The sequence below is a fragment of the Palaemon carinicauda genome, chromosome 20, assembly GCF_036898095.1.
Source record: "Palaemon carinicauda isolate YSFRI2023 chromosome 20, ASM3689809v2, whole genome shotgun sequence".
Taxonomy (NCBI): domain Eukaryota; kingdom Metazoa; phylum Arthropoda; class Malacostraca; order Decapoda; family Palaemonidae; genus Palaemon; species Palaemon carinicauda.
The window spans coordinates 91,365,526-91,387,012 of NC_090744.1; the positions used below are offsets into that span (position 1 = coordinate 91,365,526).

A 21,487-nucleotide genomic window follows, 5' to 3' on the forward strand; every position below is an offset into this window, starting at 1 on the left:
TTTTGTCTTTTCTTCCTTCTCCTGCTTCTTTTGCAATTTCTAGGGACCCATTCTGTTATTATTAATGTCCATCTATTGTCTGTCATTCTCATTATATGTTCTGCCCATGTCCATTTCTTTTCATTACATGTTGTTAGAATATCCTTTACTTTAGTTTTCTCTCGTATCCATGTTGCCCATTTCCTGTCTCTTAGTGTTATTCCCATCATTATTGTTTCCATAGCTCTTTGAGTTGTAACTTGCTTATGTTCTAAGGTTTTAGCAATGTTCCAAGTTTCTGATGCAGGAGTTAATACTGGTAGGACCATCTTTTTAAATACTTTTCTATTTAGAGAAAGTGCCATTTTACTTTCCTTTATTTCATTCTGTTTATCAAATGCTCTCCATCCCATGCTCATATTTCTTTTAATTTTAGGCTCGTGTCCTGGGGAAACGCTTACTGTCTGTCCCAAGTACATATATTCATTAAAAATCTCTAAAGGATCGTCTATAACTATTTGTTGTCTCTACGTTTTAACTGCACATTATCTTAGTTTACTCATGTTCATTTTCAGTCCTACATTTCTGCTTTCTGTATTCATATCTTGTATAATATTTTGTAATTCCTCTCATGGTTCACTAAATGCATATCTCAAGTTGATAAGGTATTCCCCATTGATAGCAATGGGGAATTTCTTAAAAACTACTTCTAGTCATAGGCTACTGTGAATAATTTAGGAGAGATCCCTGTCTAACTCCTTTCTTAAGCTGAATTTTCCCACTATCTTTGAGTAGTTTTAGGATTGCTGTACTTTTATGTATAGATATCTTCAAGTGTTCTAACATACGACTATTCTATAACTAGTTTTTGAAGGGCTTTCATTACTGCTCCTGTTTGTCCATTTTCTATGTTCCTTTTTTTTTATAAAAGGTGTTTCAGATTTTAAGATTGTTTCTTTTGACAAATTCTACAATCATGTCTCCTCTGCCATTTCTTGTGCCTACTCAACTGCTGATTCTCCTCTCTTTTGACATAGTTTCGTATTGAAATCACCCAAAAACAAATTTGAATTAAGTCTTGTTTTTTTTCACAGATATTTCTATATCTTCATAAAAAGTTTCTGTCTTCCTCTGTATGGGATCTTCAGTTTATACTTTATATATATATATATATATATATATATATATATATATATATATATATATATATATATATATATATATATATATATATATATATATATATATATATATATATATATATATATATATATAATGTTATTTTACTTCTAGAAAGTTTAAAATTTAGTAGAAAGGCAAATTACAAATTTATATGACTTAAATCTTAAGTCATATACATTCATAATTACCCACAGTAGATTCATATTCATAATATAATGATTTTCACCATGAAAGTACCCAGTTACACAATCCATTAAGAATTCAAATACAATTTAGCTTTTACAATATAGCTACAGACCAACTGTTGGTGTGTGATATATTAAAAGAGAGTAAAGTGGTCTGTGCTTATAACTGCCCAAGGACCGTAAAGACTGCCGGTAGACATCCTTGCCTTTTCTTTTCTGAAGTATTTCCATTAGTTGAAAAAATACGTTTACATAGATTTTTAAAGCAACATTCGTGTAATATTTTCCAAATCAATTTAAATATTATCTATTCTACTCTACAACGTAGCTTATTTAGTTGGAGCCACAAGCTATAGCATTCGGGCTTGAATTCTTTCGATACGGTCATGAATGAAGTCTAAAATATAAAAAAAAAATCAAAGAGATCGATGTTTAATACAGAAATCTTGATAAAATTCTATTTTAAAACACTTTTAACGATACAACAAGTAACTAAAAATGAACAGTTTAATTTCACAGTAAAGTTGTTTGAAACATTATTGGAACCTTGCCTTGGCGTCTTAAATCTTTCTTACTAATACTACGGAGTACTGTATTGTACGGTTAAGTTACCGGGTGAGCGGCAAGCCGGCTCCTTCGTGCTTGGAGGCATCTGTTGAGCTGTCCTACTCATTACGGAGCTGTCCGGTACATCCTCCTGAATCAAGAGGAGTGGGTCATTATAAGTTCCTGATTTAGTGATTTATTATACTTTAGGAATGTGGTAAGTCTCAATGCTCTTATTCACACTCGGTGTAATTTATTATGTTAATTCACACGATTTAAGAGGAAAAAGCGTGGGTGCTATTATAGTATGCTATCTACCGCCGATTTTGCTATCTACCACCCCTTTCTGAAACTTTGGAATTGGTTTATTATTTTGTTTATGAGACTCCAATTAACCCTACTTTACAATTAACTGGGAAATCCCCTAATACTGTCACTGGTTGGATTAATGTGTCTGGAAGTGTGTAGTGTGGTGGTTTCAATTGGAAAGTTCCGAGAAAATGCGAAGATGTTACAGATGTATTTCCTGCTTTCTTGAATTTTGTAAGATATGTTTACATGCAGTTGTAGAGTAAATTTTTGATTGAATATTTTTCATAGATTTTCTTTCAGTTTTGTAATATTTGATTTTCATTTGATTAACATGTAACATTGTTGTATGATGAGCTTTGAATAATTTGTAAAAAAAAAAAAGTTTCCCTACAAACTGCTTATAATTATGCACCCATGTTGTCCTGCCAATAAATATTATTAAACTATTATTAAAGTCCAATGAGGATAACATACTGGTGATAAGTAATCTGTTTGATAATCCTCATCAAACAGGAGGATTAACATTGACGGTAGACAACATACTTTGTGGTAGATACCATACTATAGTAGAAATTTGACGGTAGATAGCATACTATAATAGAAATTCGACGGTAGATAGCATACTATAATAGCACCAAAGCGTGTGTATAGTTAGCCGGCAAAATGGCGACTACCCCAGTGAATGTGGTATAGGGTAATGTGTAAACTAACCATGAGGCTCGATCTACTGTAAAGTTCAATTTATACTGTTTAATAAATAACTAATAGGTGCTGTAGCCTACCGTAAGTCATATTTGAAGTGCTTCAACCAGTGGAAATAATTAATCATGCCATAACGCATTAGTGGCCAAACGTTCATATGGCAAGGCTTTAAGGTAGGCCCAATGGGGCCTAATATTGTGTAAAATTCAAAGTCTTATGTAAAGTTTTATGATTCAGTAGTCCAAGCAAATATATCCTAAGATTACTAGGTGCGAATATATTCTGATAATAAAAATTCGGTTCCATTATGGAACAGTGCAATATTGGGTAGGATATTGAAAATAGCATAATAGTGTAGATTTTCCCAAATACACTATTTTGGGTAAAGTTTTACTGTGGTACAGATTCTGATTTCGTACAGAAATTGTTTTCCTGGGTAGTTTGTAGCACTACGGCAAAGCTTCCTAATTTGTTTATTATCGCTCCCACTGTTATCTTGCATAGAATAAGAACGTTTGGAAATGGTGTACGGATCTGAATTGTGCTTAAACTCTTTTATTTTTTTTTTTGCCGAAAACCCTAAATTACCTGAAAATTTATATGTGGCTAGAGTTCTTACTCCGGCCATGAATCTTCTCGCTCCCGTAGTTAAAAAAACTAGCTGTAGGTGGCGTTACGATAGCGATAGCACCGCTGTAGTTACAAATTACCGAACTAATCGCGGCCGCGGTACTTTTGAAACGACCCAGTGAGACCCCACTTGAGCTGCGGATTAGCCTATGGGCCGTTTTTTGCCCAATCAGAATTCAAGAATTCAAAAATCTCGATCATACCATACCTCACATGAAGCACACTCGTTCTTTCTAGTGCAGACATCATGGCGTCCGGTGCTACATCTCGGGTTTCTGAAGATATCATTAATTTCGACCAAATCAACGACCCTACTTTTTTTCAAGTGTTCAGTTTCATGGCCACTAACAATTTCAGTGTTTATATGTATTTTAAAGGCCTGTTAGGTGATTTCTCTGGTGTGTGTTCTACTCGCAATATCGGCGAAGTCACTAAGAAGTACGACGGCAAATCAAGAAGCGGTGAAAACATGTACTTTTGGCGGTGTAATTATCCCAATTGCCGGAAAAAGATTAGTTTGAAACGAGGCAGTTTTTTTTAAAAAATCCCAGTTGTCGTGCCAGGATATTTTTATCCTCATCTGTGGTAAGGATAGGGCTTTTAGCATAGGTTAGGTGGGTTTTTTAAGTTAGCTTCTCCCGCCAAAATAGTTTTTAGAACGACGGCCACAGTTCAGAATATACCCGTTTTCTACGAACTCGATTGTAGATCGACGGCCAGTCCACCCCACTTTATAATATTCCCATTTTCTATGATTGAAAACGGATCTGGCCCTCACCCTACAAAGGCTCCGTTTTCCTGTAGTAAATAACGTGATTTGACTGATTTTCACCTTCATTTCAACCCCAAACAAACAGAACTACCAGTTCGACTAAATTAAAGTAGTCGGACTGGTTGCTGTTGTTACGGATGAAATGAAGGTGAAGTCCGGTTAAATCACGTTATTTTCTACTGGAAAACATATGTTCTGTTAAAATGTTTAAATTTAATGGTTTATTATATATATTTTCTTAAAATCGTTATATATAATGTCTTGTTCAAATTCAGTGTCGCTTCACTCGCATAGTACTGTACTGCGAACTACAACATTAGCAACGTTACCAATGATACACAGCGTTACCAAGTTAACGGTGGCATTGCTAACGTTAGCAATGTTAACGGTGGCATTGCTAACATTAGCAATGCTACGGTAATATTGTGTGTTTTAAAGAATTTTTCAATATACCCCCTTACATTGTATATAAAGTACAAAGTGTACAGAAAATAAAAAGCCCACCTAACCTAACCTAGAAGTTCCCAGGTCACAAACCCATTACAATGCCCCTTGTTATATATATCATGTTAATCCGTATCACTTCACTCACCTTAAGTTAACGTTAGCACTGTTACAATAACATTATATATAATGGTTCTTGTTCCGCCGTTAGCTCGCTTCGCTCGCATTAAAGTAAAACTTCAAGCTTTTATGTACTGGCAAGCTGTAATGTCGAGCTGCGCACGCTAACATCACCAACGTTGAATATAATGGTTCTTGTTCCTCGAAATCACGGGAAAATAAAACGTCAACCTCGTTTGCACTGGCAAGCTGTAATGTTGAGCTTCGCACTCTTAACTAAATATAGTAAAACTAACACATTAAAATTGAAGAAATTAATGACTTGTGACCGTAACGACGTAACTTGTGGGTCAACGGGGAGTGTAGTGACTAATTCTGTGGCGTCCTAACGGTTTTGCCTTGGATTACTACTGCATTTGGAACACTGAAAAAGTTGGTATATTACTTTACGCGATTTAAGAAAATTATCAACATTGGAATTCACCTAAGTACTTTAAAGTATGGATTACTGAAGTTGTTAGAATTTTCTAAAACTCCGATCGTAAAATATGTAAAAAGACGTCACTTGAACTAACAAAGACCTGACTTGGGTAAAGGGTTTTGATGGAAAAGGATTTGTTGAAAGGGGGAAGGGGGAGTGTAGGGAAATATTAACCCCCCTGTGCAAACTTCACATATGTACGGGTTCGTGATTGGTTAACGGAAAAGTAACTGAGTCCAGAGAGTAACACCAGAATGGAAACTTGTCCAGAGCAATTATTTGTGTGAAATCTGGGAGTGACAAGGTAATAACAAAATGTATTAAATTAATGTATGAAGATAAAATGGAATGTATGATAAATATTTGATGGGTATATAAAATGAGGGATTTTGTAAGCTATCTGATAATAAAAAGTAATACTGGGGTCAAGTGTAATATGTATACGAGGGTATTACATAACTGATCAAGTAATAGACTTGAACAGGGCTGTTGGAAAGACGAATAGTTACATTTCACGATTAGAGAAGAAATCCTATTGGTGGAGGAAAAAGTCTATGCGCAGGGAGGCAGGGTTTTTGCGCAGAAGGTTGAAACCTGTTTTGTACAAACGAACGAACGGTAGCAACTACAACCGGCAAGTAGAATGAGAAAAATTAAATTAAAAACATTGCTAATGTTAGCATGTTATGTTGACATTTGATCTAAACCACACGTTGGCAACTCTGGTTACCGTATTTTTTCAAGAAACATAGCCTTTGCAACGGCGCCTCCAAAGTTTATCCAGTTATACTGTTTTGTCTTTTCCTCCATTTTTTATACAGCCAAGAAGGTAATGTATAGAGAAGAAAAGGCTTTTTTTATGGTTTATATGTCGTTTCCCCAGTATGTTTCCCCCACCCTAAACCCCGAGTTCCCACCAGGGGTCCTACACTATCGTAGGATAGAGATATATATATATATATATATATATAGATAGATAGATATATATATATATATATATATATATATATATATATATATATATAGATAGATATATATATATATATATATATAATCATACTATTCATTTGCGACGGGAAAGAGTGTCATTTTCGAAGAAAGCGTAATTTTTTCTATAAGATGAAGTAGTTTTTTTTTCCTAGGTTACATTGCCCTGTAATACAGTAAAATATCATATTTTGAACCTCGTAAACTACTGGCGGAAACCTCTTATTACCGAAGTTACAGATTTTAATTATAAAAAAAAGTTGCACGATTTTATGTCTGCACAGGTCTCATGAGCTTCCTATCACCCGATATTCCAGAAAAACTGAGGTCGTGCTTTAGTTGTAAAGTACTGTTCGAATAGAATTAAGTACTTGGGCACACTATTCTATCTTAATTTCTCTGGCTCTTGTTTTGTCAAATGTTTCATAGTTTATGTAGATATTTAGGTTAAGTTTTACAGTACTACAGGATATCATTTCGAACACAAAATTTTTTCCTGTAGTAAATAATGTGATTTAACTGAATTTGACCTACATTTCAACTGCAAACAAATAGAACGACCAGTTCGACTAACTTAAAATAGCCGAAGTGGTGATTGTTGCAGTTGAAATGAAGTGGTTAAATCACATTTACTAGAGGAAAACATATTTTCTGTTGTAATATTTAAACATAGTGGCTCTTGTTTCACCGCCGGCTCACTTCGCTAGCCAGGAAAAAAACTTCCAGCTCTTATGTACTGGCAAGGGGTAATGTTGAGCTGTGCACGCTAACATTTGCAAAGCTAAATATAATGGCCTTTGGCTCGCTTCGTTCGCTTGAAAATAAAACATCAAGCTTGTATGTACTGGCAAGCGGTAATGTTGAGCTGCGCACGCTAAAGAAAATGATAAAATTAACACATTAGGATTAAAGAAATTAATGACTTATGACCGGGACGACGAAGCTTGTGGGTCATCGGGGTGTTGGGACTGTGACGACGTAACTTCTGACGTGAATATCTTTCCTGTATGATGGACATGAACGCCACTTGGGACACTGTAAACGCTGGGGTATTACTTTGAGATTTAAGAAAATTATCAACATTGGGTGACGTATCAAAGGATTCACCATGAAATTTAGGAAATGCTTTTAGGTACGGAATACTGCAGCCGCTACAAGTTTCTATAACCTCTATCGTAGAATACGCAAAAAGACCTCACGAACTATCAAAGACCTGACTTGAACAAAGGTTTCCACAGAAAAGGATTTGTTGGAAAGGGTATGGAAAGACCACTAGAAGAGGTAAGGGAAGGAGGTTGGAAAATATTAGCCCCCTTGTGCAAACTTTCCATACGTATGGGTTCGTGATTGGTTAACGGAAAAACAACGCAGTGTAGAGAGTAAACATGAATGAACTAGAATGGTTAGCTTGTCCAGAGAAAGTATTTGTGAAATTTGGGCGTGACAAGGTAATAACAGATAACGGATAATAAAACTTGTAATTTTTGGGTTAAATGTAATATGTATATGTGGGTATTACCTAAAAGGAATGGTATAGCTGTACTGGATGAAGTGAAATACTGGAATAAATCGGGCGAAGTAGAATACTTGAATGTGGCGGGTGAAATGACGTAGGGAGAAAATGGGGAGGGGTTATAAGAGAAGAATAATCCTATTGGTGGAGGCGGAGTTTATGTGCAGGTGGGAGGAGGTATGCGTAGATCGAAAACTATGTACAATCAAAGGAACGAGACTGACTACAACTGACCCATAGAATGTCAACAAATAAGCGAAATATATACCGTTGGTACAGGATATAGAGAATTAGCGTTTTTTTTTTTCATTGGTTTATTATACATCCAAGAAGGTAATGTATAGAGAAGAAAAGGCTTGTTTTACCATTATATAACATTTCCCCAGTATGTTTTCCCCACCCAAAACCCAGAGTTTCCGCTGCGGTCTCCCATTATCGGTGGATATAGATATATGTATATTTCTGAAACTCTTAATTTCAGACAGGAAAGTGTCATATGCGAAGAGAACAGACATTTTTCTATAGAACAAAATAGGTTTTTTCAATATTTAACTTAGCCGGTGATTATATAGCTGCAACTTTGTTGCCCGACAGACAACTCTAAGGTAAAAACTCGCCAACGATCGCTACACAGGTTGCGGGTGTGCCCAACAGCGCCATCTGTCGTCCAGATACCCAGTACTCAATGTAAACAATGACTCAATTTTCTCTCTGTCGAGCTATCGACAAGACGTACTTACTCGCTGTTGCTAAACTGGAGTTTTTTCACAACTAATTGGTGAAGTACTTTATTCTAGTTTTGAGCTTTCGCTGTGCAGGGTTTCTCTTCACACAAATCCTTGAACTCTTTTTGATAACGGATTCTTTGTTGATGACTTTTTGATAGTTTTTGAATTTCCCTTTGACCAATTCAAAATGGCTGACCCTTCACAAGTCCCAAAATTTAGGAAGTGCAATGCTAGTGACTGTTCAAGGCGTCTTCCGAAGGCTTCTATCGACCCTCACACTGTTTGTTCCAATTGTCGGGATAAAACCTGTCAATTGGAAGATCGGTGTGAGGAGTGCGTTGGGCTTTCGGAATTCGATTTTATCGAATTCCAAAAGTATACACGTAGGCTAGAGAGAGATAGAGTTAGGAGAAGTTCTTCTCGTTCTATTGATGTATCCTCTCCTCATGCCCCACAACCTATTCCTTCCCCTGTAGTGGTTGCTCCTAACCCCCCTCCTGGCACTCAGGAACCTTCGATGGCTGATATGATGCGTGCCATCCAGGCTCTGGGTGAGAGAGTTGAGTCCCTTGCTAGTGACCGTAATCAGCTCATGGCGGATGTGAAGGAGCTTAAGTGCAAAAGTGCAGTGGGAAGTGCTAAAGTGCCGAGTGATAGTGTTGTGGATAGTGTTGCGCTTGAGGGTTCGTCTGTTCGTGCCTGTCGTCCTCCTAGTCCGGGACCTCTTGCAAGCTCCCAAGTCCAGGGGAGAAGCAATGTTGTACGACAAATGGGTTCGAGAGGCTTTAATCAGCGAACAGACGTTCCCTCCGTGGTACCGGGCGTATCTACCCAAGATCGCTCCTACCTAACTAAGACGAGAGAGCCCATTTATACCTCGTCTTCGGAAGGTGTTTCTCGCAAGAAACCCTGGACCAAGGTCTCACGACCGCTTAAACGCAAGTCGGTCCCTTCAGCGCAAGTCCAACGGCCCGGTTGTAGCCACTGGGTCAGTTCGGACTCGCTGCCGTCATCCGATGACTGCTCACCGCCTAAGAGAGGCAAAGCGGTACCGCTTCAGACAGTAACACAGTCTGTTGCCGCACCTGCTCCTGTAGACCCTAAGTGGTCTCTACTGCAAGACATGCAGTCTAAACTAACGTCTCTTATGCAGGACTTTCGTGCGGAGAAGGTTGCTGCCGCACCAGCTAGTGCAGTACCTACCCTACAACCTTCCACACGATCGGTTGTGCGTCCTGTGGACGCTGAGGTAACCTTCTCACGCACACCAGTTGAGAGAGTTCCGCCACCCATGCGTTCCAGTGTGATCTGCCAGCTGCATGTTGACGTTAAGCGACGCACGGAGGTCTCCGTTGACGTTCGGGAGGTTCACCAACCGTCAGAGTTGCTTTGTTTTGACGCGGTGCGTCAACCTCCGCAACCCAGTGTGGTTTCCACTGCGCACCCACATCAGTCCAAACAGTCTGGAGTTGACGCTGTGCGTCCCCGCGCTGCCATGGTTGTTGCCAGTTCACAGACTGGGCAGCAGTTCCATGACGTTGCGTCCGGCTCAGTCACGCATGCACCCGTGCGACCGGACTCAGCGAACCAGCCGTTACCCACTCCGTTGCCGTTTCCTCATCAGTTATCGGATGAGGGACTTTCTGATGATGATGTTGCTGCACACATAGATGAACCACAATCAGAATTGGACGAGCCTAAGTCTTCTCAACCCTCTTTGGACTTTAGGAAAGTTTTGGCCATTTTCAAAGAGATGTTTCCGGACCAGTTTGTTTCTGTGGCTCCTCGTTCTCCTCCGTCAGAGTTTGTGTTAGGCATGCCGTCTACCACTCCTGCCTTTTAGACTCGTCCTCGCACGCTCGTCCAAGAGAGCTTTGCGGGTGTTAGGAGAATGGTTGCAGTCCAAGAAGAGTTTAGGGAAGACAGCCTTTACGTTTCCCCCTGCTAGACTCTCTTCTAGATCGAGCGTCTGGTATGCCACGGGAGAAGTTCTCGGCTTGGGAGTTCCTGCCTCTGCCCAGGGCGACTTCTCAAGCCTCGTAGACTCTCCCCGCCGCCTTGCCATGAGACGCTCAAAGATATGTTGGTCATCTTCGGACCTGGACCACCTTTTGAAAGGTATCTTTAGGGCCTTCGAAGTTTTTAACTTCTTAGACTGGTGTCTAGGAGCCCTAAGCAGAAAGATCTCTCCCACAGAGAAAGAGTCTTCCTTGCTCATTATGTCCTGCATGGACAAGGCCATACGTGATGGGTCTAATGAGCTTGCTGCATCATTTGTGTCCGGAGTCCTTAAAAAGCGTGAAAACCTATGCTCATTCCTTTCAGCTGGAGTTACACCGTGCCAGAGATCAGAGCTTCTTTTTGCTCCTCTTTCCAAGTGCCTTTTTCCAGAAGACCTGATTAAGGAAATAGCCGCTTCATTGATACAGAAGGACACTCACGATCTTGTTGCGTCCTCCGCTCGCAAAGCTACCCCTTTGCCTACCTTGTCAGCTAGACCAAGGATGGACACTCCAGCGTCCCGTTTTATTCCGCCCTTTCGTGGCAGAGCCTCCAGCAGAGGAGGTGCTCGTGCCGAAGGGAAACGAGGAAAGAAGAAAGGAACCAAGTCCTTTAAGGGCAGAGTCTGACTGCCAGCTTCTTCAGACAGCAGTGGGAGCCAGACTCAAGAACTTCTGGCAGACCTGGGAAGAGAGAGGCGCAGATGCACAATCTGTGAAGTTGCTCAGAGAGGGGTACAAGATAACGTTTGTACGGAAACCCCCTCTAGCAACGTCTCCCATCGATCTCTCTCCCAGGTACAGAGAGGAAGACAAGAGACGAGCCTTGAAACAGGAGGTGTCTCTTTTACTAGAGAAGGGAGCGGTGGTCAGAATCTCGGACCTTCAATCTCCGGGATTCTACAACCGACTCTTCTTGGTGTCAAAGAAGACAGGAGGGTGGAGGCCGGTGCTAGACGTCGGTGCTCTGAATGTCTTTGTCACAAAGCAGACGTTCTCCATGGAGACCTCAAAGTCAGTCTTAGCAGCGGTCAGAAGGGAAGACTGGATGGTCTCTTTAGACCTAAGGGACGCCTACTTCCACGTCCCCATCCACCCGGACTCCCAACCTTTTCTGAGATTCGTTTTCAAAAAGGTTGTCTACCAGTTTCAAGCCCTGTGCTTTGGCCTAATTCCTTCATTTAGCGGACATCCGAGCCTCCCTCTATTTGGACGACTGGCTTCTCAGAGCTTCTTCCAGTCGTCGCTGTCTGAAGGATCTAAAGTGGACTCTAGATCTGACCAAGGAATTGGGTCTCCTTGTCAATATGGAAAAGTCACAACTGGTCCCATCCCAAACTATTGTGTATTTAGGGATGGAGATTCACAGTCTAGCTTTTCGGGCTTTTCCGTCGGCCCCCAGAACAAGCCAAGCCCAGTTATGCATCCAGAACATGCTGAAGAAGGAACGATGTTCAGTCAGGAAGTGGATGAGTCTGATAGGGACGCTATCATCCCTGGAACAGTTTGTGTCATTAGGAAGACTACACCTCCGTCCTCTTCAATACCACCTAGCATTTCACTGGAAAAAGGACAAGACGCTAGAAGCGGTCTCGATCCCCATTTCCGAGAAGATGAAGTCTTGCCTGACTTGGTGGAAGGACAGTATCAGCCTAAGAGAGGGTCTTCCCCTGGCTGTTCAGACTCCCAACCACGTTCTCTTCTCGGACGCATCGGACGTAGGCTGGGGCGCGACATTAGACGGTCGGGAATGTTCGGGACTATGGAACTCTAGTCAACTGCAAGGAGCTACTGGCTGTACATCTGGCCTTGAAAAGCTTCAGGTCTCTCCTTCAAGGCAAAGTGGTTGAAGTGAACTCGGACAACACCACTGCCTTGGCGTACATCTCCAAGCAAGGAGGGACCCACTCACTGACGTTGTACGAGATCGCAAGGGACCTGCTCATCTGGTCAAAAGGTCCAAACATATCACTAGTAACGAGGTTCATCCAAGGCAACTTGAATGTCATGGCAGATTGTCTCAGTCGGAAGGGGCAAGTCATTCCAACAGAATGGACCCTCCACAAGGATGTATGCAAGAGACTTTGGGCCACTTGGGGCCAACCAACCATAGATCTCTTTGCAACCTCGATGACCAAGAGGCTCCCAATATATTGCTCACCAATCCCAGACCCAGCAGCAATACACATAGATGCCTTTCTCCTAGATTGGTCGCATCTAGATCTATACGCATTCCCACCGTTCAAGATTGTCAACAAGGTACTGCAGAAGTTCGCCTCTCACGAAGGGACAAGGTTGACGCTAGTTGCTCCCCTCTGGCCCGCGAGAGAATGGTTCACCGAGGTACTTCGATGGCTAGTAGACTTTCCCAGAAGTCTTCCTCTAAGGGTGGACCTTCTACGTCAGCCACACGTAAAGAAGGTACACCAAAGCCTCCACGCTCTTCGTCTGACTGCCTTCAGACTATCGAAAGACTCTCGAGAGCTAGAGGCTTTTCGAAGGAGGCAGCCAGTGCGATTGCTAGAGCAAGGAGAACATCCACCCTTAGAGTCTACCAATCGAAGTGGGAAGTCTTCCGAAACTGGTGCAAGTCAGTATCTGTATCCTCGACCAGTACCTCTGTAGCTCAGATAGCTGACTTTCTCTTATACCTGAGAAAAGAACGATCACTTTCAGCTCCCACTATCAAGGGCTACAGAAGCATGTTGGCATTGGTCTTCAGGCATAGAGGCTTAGATCTTTCCAACAATAAAGATCTACAGGACCTCCTTAAGTCTTTTGAGACCACGAAGGAGCGTCGTTTGGTTACACCTGGTTGGAATTTAGACGTGGTACTAAGATTCCTCATGTCAGACAGGTTTGAGCCGCTACAATCAGCCTCCCTGAAAGATCTCACCTTAGACACTTTTCCTGGTATGCTTAGCCACAGCTAAAAGAGTCGGTGAGATTCATGCCTTCAGCAAGAACATCGGATTTTCGTCAGAAAAAGCTACATGTTATCTACAGCTTGGTTTTCTAGCCAAAAATGAGCTACCTTCTCGACATTGGCCGAAATCGTTCGATATTCCCAGCTTATCGAATATGGTAGGCAATGAACTAGAAAGAGTCTTATGCCCTGTGAGAGCTCTTAAGTTCTATTTAAAACGTACTAAACCTTTACGAGGCCTATCTGAAGCTTTATGGTGTTCAGTTAAGAAACCATCTTTGCCTATGTCAAAGAATGCTTTATCCTATTTTATCAGACTGTTAATACGAGAAGCTCATTCCCATCTGAGTGAGGAAGACCAAGCATTGCTGAAGGTAAGGACACACGAAGTTAGAGCTGTCGCAACTTCCGTGGCCTTTAAGCAAAATAGATCTCTGCGAAGTATAATGGACGCAACCTATTGGAGAAGCAAGTCAGTGTTTGCGTCTTTTTATCTAAAGGATGTCCAGTCTCTTTACGAGGACTGCTACACACTGGGACCATTCGTAGCAGCGAGTGCAGTAGTGGGTGAGGGCTCAACCACTACAATTCCCTAATTCCATACCCTTTTAATCTTTCTCTTGAAATGTTTTTATTGTTGTTTTTGGGTTGTCCGGAAGGCTAAGAAGCCTTTCGCATCCTGGTTGATTTGGCGGGTGGTCAAAGTCATTTCTTGAGAGCGCCTAGATTAGGGGTTTTGATGAGGTCCTGTTGTATGGGTTGCAACCCTTGATACTTCAGATCCTAGGGGTCGATCAGCATCCTAAGAGGATCGCGAGGCTCCGTAAGGAAGACGTACTTAAAAGGCAGAGTAATTGTTCAAGTCGACTTCCTTACCAGGTACCTATTTATTTTCTTTTTGTTATTTTGATAACTTCTAAAATGAAATAAAAACTCTTAGCTCATAAAAGTGTAAACATATATTGCTGGTCTCTACCCACCCCCCTGGGTGTGAATCAGCTATATAATCACCGGCTAAGTTAAATATTGAAAAATGTTATTTTGATAATAAAATAAATTTTTGAATATACTTACCCGGTGATTATAAATTAACCCTGGATAGGTACGCTCCTCGGACACCCCTTTAAGGGTATACTCGGACGCGAACGACCCCGACGCCAAAAAAAATTCTTGAAAAATCAGTTTTTGCAGTAACCTCCTTTTTTCTTTTGCCAAAAAAAACTTCAATGAATGCTTAAAACAACTGTAAAGATAAATACTACTCATCTGCAGAAAAACTATTTATTATAAATATTTTAAAAAATTAAGTAGAAAAAAAAAGACCTGACATAAAAATTCATAAAAAAAAGTTTATACATATATACACAAATCCTTTTAGGAATTGATTCTTGAATGTTTAGGACACATCTTGATGTATTTTGGATGAAGTCAGACCCATGGAGGTAAAGATCTGAAATGAGAAAAAAAGGGTAACTTTTTTTGGCCAAAAAAATTTGTCCAAATTTCATGAATTTTTTTGGGTACCCAAATGAAATAGGAAGTGGCTAATTTTTTTAGGGAATAAACATATGTTATCCTAAAATAGAAATATGTAAAAAAATCTTCATTATTTTGTAAATTACATTTATATCAGGGGCCATATCTAAAGGTAATTTTTTGAGTACTTAGAAATTTCGTAAAAAAATACATATATTTAATATATAATATGATATTTATGCAGGTAAAAATATACCAAAATATCACAAATTCTATAGGGAACAAGAATATATATATAGATAGGGCAGCTTACGCTTCGGATATGTCCACAAAATGGCCGCCAACCACACTGACTCAGACTCCCTAATCTGCCACTTGAAATGTAGGAAGGGTATGTCAATTTCAAGGTGTTATTTACTAATCTAATTATTATTGGATATGCATAAAAATTGTATGGTGGGTTGCTGGATAATTGTCGATTATTTTACGACTATAAAATTAAAATTCTCACCCAAAAAAAGTTTTTTGAAGGGAAATAAAATCGAAAAAAAAAATGTAAAACAATATTTTAGCTAAAAAAATTTGATGATATTCAATCAAAAAAAAAGTAAACAAAATTTTCCGACAAATAAACATCTAGAGGAATCATTACTCTGTGATAGTTCCTTAGTACGTAGTAATTTTGAAAGAATTGGGAAAAAACGAAAAAATGGCAATCACCGGAAAATCGAACACATACCTATATATACGCCATATCTGGCTAAAAAAAAGATAGGCATGGGTAGCCAGATCATCTAGAAACACTTTCCAACACTATAAAAATATAAGTTTTGCGACACTACTTGCCAATTCCTTACGGTAACATGACTAAGCAAAAAAATGCAAAACAAATAAAAAGGGGCACTCGCGGAAAAATGGCTAACATTCTAATATACGGCATTTCAGAAAAAAAAAATTCAGCCACGTGCTAGGCAAACCATTAAGGCACATTTTCCGACAAATAAACATCTAAATGAATAATTACTCTGTGATAGTTCCTTAGTACGTAGTAATTTTGAAAGAAATGGGAAAAAACGAAAAAATGGCAATCACAGGAAAATCGAACACATACCTATATATACGCCATATCTGGCTAAAAAAAGAAGATAGGCATGGGTAGCCAGATCATCTAGAAACACTTTCCAACACTATAAAATTAAGTTTTGCGACACTACTTGCCAATTCCTTACGGTAACATGACTAAGCAAAAAAATGCAAAACAATTAAAAAGGGGCACTCGTGGAAAAGTGGCCATTCTAATATACGGCATTTCAGAAAAAAAATTTCAGCCACGTGCTAGGCAAACCATCAAGGCATATTTTCCGACAAATAAACATATAAATGAAATATTACTCTGTGATAGTTCCTTAGTACGTAGTAATTTTGAAAGAAATGGGAAAAAACGAAAAAATGGCAATCACAGGAAAATCGAACCCATACTTATATATACGCCATATCTGGCTAAAAAAAAAAATAATCATGGGTAGCCAGATCATCTAGAAACACTTTCCAACACTATAAAAATATAAGTTTTGCGACACTACTTGCCAATTCCTTACGGTAACATGACTAAGCAAAAAAATGCAAAACAAATAAAAAGGGGCACTCGCGGAAAAATGCCCAACATTCTAATATACGGCATCTCAGATAAAAAAAAAAGACATGCACGTGTTAGCCCAACCATAAAGGCACACTTTCTAACACATAAACATGAAAAAAAAATCAATAATATACGGCAATTCCTTACTACGTAGTAAATTTTTACAAATATTGAAAAAAAACAGAAATTGGCAACCGCAGTTAAATACCCAATATACCAATAACTACGTCGTATCTGACAAAAACAAAATCACGCATGGGTAGCCAGATCATCTAGACACACTTTCCAACATTAAAAAAGCAAAAGTTTTACGACACTATTTCGCAATATCTTACGGAAAAATGACTTGGCAAAAAAATGAAAAAAAATTAAAAAGGGACACTCGCGGTAAAATGCCCGACATTCTAATATACGACATCTCAGATAAAAAAAAAGACATGCACGTGTTAGCCCAACCATCAAGGCACACTTTCTAACACATAAACATGAAAAAAAAATGAATAATATACGGCAATTCCTTACTACGTAGTAATTTTTACAAATATTGAAAAAAAACAGAAATTGGTAACCGCAGTTAAATACCCAATATACCAATAACTACGTCGTATCTGACAAAAACAAAGTCATGCATGGGTAGCCAGATCATCTAGACACACTTTCCAACACTAAACAAGCAAAAGTTTTACGACACTTATTTGGCAATATCTTACGGAAAAATGACTTGGCAAAAAAATGAAAAAAAAATGAAAAAGAGGGCACTCGCGGTTAAATGATCCTCGTGGTGATGAACGACATTTTAACTAAAAAAAAAAACATGCACATGGTAGCCAAACAATCCACCAAGACTTTCCACAACTGATAACCTATACAAGTTGCACCATTCTACGACAATTTCATAATACGTAATAACTTTGATAATTATGCAAACTACCTTAGAAGGGTAAACTCGGACGCGAACGACCCCGACGCGTCTCAGAAATCGGGGAAGGAGTACAGCTACAGCAATGCACATCTGGACACTACTAGAGCGTGTAGGGGAGACACCAATATGCAGGTCGATCACCCACAAATTCAGTCACAGGGGTGAGTCACGTGAGAAAAACCTGTTTTTTTTTGACGCTCGGGGTCGCAAATGACCCATCGTACCTATCCAGGGTTAAAGGACCCTCCCTTCCTCTCCAATAGAGACGCAGTGGGACGAGGAGAAAATTGAGTCTTTGTTTACATTGAGTACTGGGTATCTGGACGACAGATGGCGCTGTTGGGCACACCCGCAACCTGTGTAGCGATCGCTGGCGAGTTTTTACCTTAGAGTTGTCTGTCGGGCAACAGAGTTGCAGCTATATAATCACCGGGTAAGTATATTCAAAAATTTATTTTATCAAAATAACATTTTACTTGGGTTACATTACCCTGTGATAAACTACAATATAACCTCATAATGTAGTGTGCAATTTGGTGTTTTAAGTAAATAATAGAAAATTTCTTAGTTTAGTAGTCCAAGCAAATATATCCGGAAGTTACCAAGTACGATTACGTATATGCTGACAAAAAATGCTTTGCTATTATAGAACAGTGCAATATTAGTTAGGACATTGAAAATGGCATAATTAAATACATCCTTATAAGTACTATATTGAGCCTCATAAACTACTGGTTGAAACTTTTATCATTGAAATTAGATTTTCATTTAAAATATCAGTGATTACTTTTTTTTTGTCTGCACAGGCCACATGAGCCTCTCACCACCCAATAGTCCAGAAAAACTGAGATGGTGTGCTTTTATTGTAAATTACCAATTTGAATAGAAAAAATGACAGACATAGAATGGTGCTATAAAATGACGGACATAGCATGGTGCTATAAAATGACGGACATAGCATGGTGCCATAAAATGACGGACATAGCATGGTGCCATAAAATGACGGACATAGCATGGTGCCATAAAATGACGGACATAGCATGGTGCCATAAAATGACGGACATAGCATGGTGCCATAAAATGACGGACATAGCATGGTGCCATAAAATGACGGACATAGCATGGTGCCATAAAATGACGGACATAGCATGGTGCCATAAAATGACGGACATAGCATGGTGCCATAAAATGACGGACATAGCATGGTGCCATAAAATGACGGACATAGCATGGTGCCATAAAATGACGGACATAGCATGGTGCCATAAAATGACGGACATAGCATGGTGCCATAAAATGACGGACATTACTAGTAAAAATTTGGGTTATTTGTATTGAAAAACTCCTGAATACTTCGAAAATTACCTTTCATTTCCCTCGCAAAGAAATGGTTAATAAGATATACCCTAATATATCCTACGTTAAAGGGGGCCACCCAGTGCTAACCAGGGTTTTTGGGTGGGGAAAATTTACTGGCAAATAGTTGAATAATGGTTAAATTAACCTTTTCTTTATACATTATTCTCTGGGATGCATAGTAAATCCACGAAAAATTGCACAAAATACGGGGAAGTTTAGTCAACCTTTCGGAAGCATGACGCATTAAATATTAAAAAAATAATCGCCTACATTGAAAAAGCATGTGAAAAGGTATATTAAAAAATATAGTTTTTGTTCAAGATGGGACGAGGTGGAATTGAGGTTGATAAATTTTTACCTCAAAGTTTTTTCTGTCTGGGGAAATGTTTCCTCTGTCGATGTTTACTTTGAATGAACCCTTTATCTCGCATTGTTACGCAACCACAATCAGTTCCAATTACAGTTAGAGAGCTGTAACCTCTTTATGACATAATTGTTTCTTAACCAATTATGAACAACTTCACTCGAAAATAAGAGTTCACAAGGATTCCAGCGGACTAATACAGTTATTGTACCGCTCAACGTCCACTGGTTTCAGTGTTTAACTGAATACTTCTAATAATGAAGGAAATACAATACCAGCATTCAGGTCTTTCGTAGTTGTGTTAAATTTATAGTAAAACACTGGACAACGAGAAAAAACTTTCTACAGTAAATGTTTTCAACAAATTTGACATTTATTTCCACTGCAAATAAGCAGTTCTACTGTTGTGTGCCCCCCCCCCCCCCTCTTCCCAAAGGACACGGGTAGGAACCTGGGATATTGGGTGTCCGAAAACAGAACAAAAAGTGATTTAAGACTTTTGAGCTTTGTTAAAGGGTACAGAACCCAACAAACTCTCTTAACCTAGTGGTTCTCAGGTCACAACCCCTAGCCAGGGCAAGCCCTCACACCCCCTTTCCCAGGTCACAACCCCTAGCTGGGGGCAAGGCTCTCCCTTCCCAGGTCAAAAGCTAAATGTGAATCACAAATAAATCCTTATTATGATTGACACACCACGTCTAATTTGTCTTGGCAATCTTTACAGAAGCTTTGCAGTATATGATGTTCTGGTCTTCCCTAAAAATAGTGAGAATCGGCATTTTGGGCACTAACCTTTTATGGATAACACTGAGCTTTTAGAGAATTATTCAGTACAACAGGAGTACTGTGAAACTTGGCTGTAGCATTGAAATAGCCAAATGAGCTGCCATTATCCTAAATTGTGGGTAATATCCTTAATTTGGAAATTTTTTTTATTTAAGTTTGAACAATGTGGAATTAAATTAATTTTCAAAGTTGGGAGAAATGTTTACTTTTAAATGAGTCCTTTAACACACTTTCTTACGTAAGCACCATCTGTTCCAACTACAGTTTATTAGCTGAGCTATGACACCATTGACATAATGGTTTCATAAACAATTACAAACGACAGTCGAAATCCCAGTTTTACAACTTTCAGTGGGGTAATACTGTACAGTAACCATGGACTGTCCGCTGGTATCCATGTGTGACTGAATACTTCGAATAATAAAGGAAATGCTGACATTTGGTTCCTTCGTCATGGAGTCTTTAAATTTAGGGTGTTTTTCCCGAATTTAGGGTAATTTTCCCGAATTTATGAAATTACCTACGAATTTAGAATAGTTTCCTCGAATTTAGGGAAATGGCTGCTCTTTAGCTATTTCGATGCTAATGCAAAGTTTTACAGTATTTCCCCCCCCCCCCCAGCTAGGGGTTGTGGCCTGGGATATACTAGGATGGGTGAGTTTGTTAGGTTTTGTACCCTTTCACAAATGTCAGCAGTGTCAAATAATCAAGTTTTGTGACCTGGGAAGGCGGTCCTATTTGGCTCTCCCCAGCTAGGGAATGTGACCTGCGTACCACTAGGTTAGGTTAATTTAGGTCGGTTAAATAGGTTCTTTACCCTTTTCCAAACCCATAAAGTGTTTCAATTTTTTTTGCTGTTTTTGCACATCCAACATCCAAGGTTCCCGCTTGTGTCCGCCGGGAAGGGTGTTCTCCATAACAGTAAAACGGCTTGTTTGCAGTGGATATAAAGGTCAAATTCATCGAAAGCACATTACTGTAGTTAAGTTTTTTTTTTTATCTTGAAAATGGTGTCCCGTGTTTATCCATAAATTTGCTAATAAAATAAAGTTGCAGTCTGGCCTTGTTAATTGCGGTTTCTTGCTTTGTGTTTTCGGTTTTTCGTAGCCAAGGAGACAAAAAAAAAGAATTTTTTTTTTTGTTTACCCAACATTAAGCATTTGATTTCTAACAGTTGGCAACAGCACTGGAATGGCCAAGAACAATGTACCTATTAAGTAAAAACTAAAAATTTGCGATGAAATTCAAAGTTGGCAAAGATTTCAAATCGCCCGCGCTTACTTTACACTGTAAGTACTGCGTGCCACTACCTATCTCTACACCCAGCTTGTTTTAGCTTACTCTGCAGTGTGCATCCATTGACTGTACTGTGCTAAAAAAAAAAAATTCCTTTTTTTGAAGTAAACTGGATTTTAATGAAACTTGTTTCACTTA

The 21,487-nt window shown here is 39.3% G+C and overlaps 1 long non-coding RNA gene across 8 annotated transcripts in view; it reads left to right on the plus strand.

The window, feature by feature from the left end:
• The first annotated feature begins 1,946 nt into the window (after nucleotides 1–1,946).
• The window catches only part of LOC137614312 (uncharacterized), a 190,843-nt gene continuing 171,302 nt past the window's right edge, over nucleotides 1,947–21,487 (plus strand). For all 8 annotated transcript variants that reach the window (XR_011039066.1, XR_011039069.1, XR_011039064.1 and 5 more), the window contains exon 1: nucleotides 1,947–2,109. This is a non-coding gene — a long non-coding RNA (uncharacterized lncRNA). The remainder of the gene's footprint in view (nucleotides 2,110–21,487) is intronic.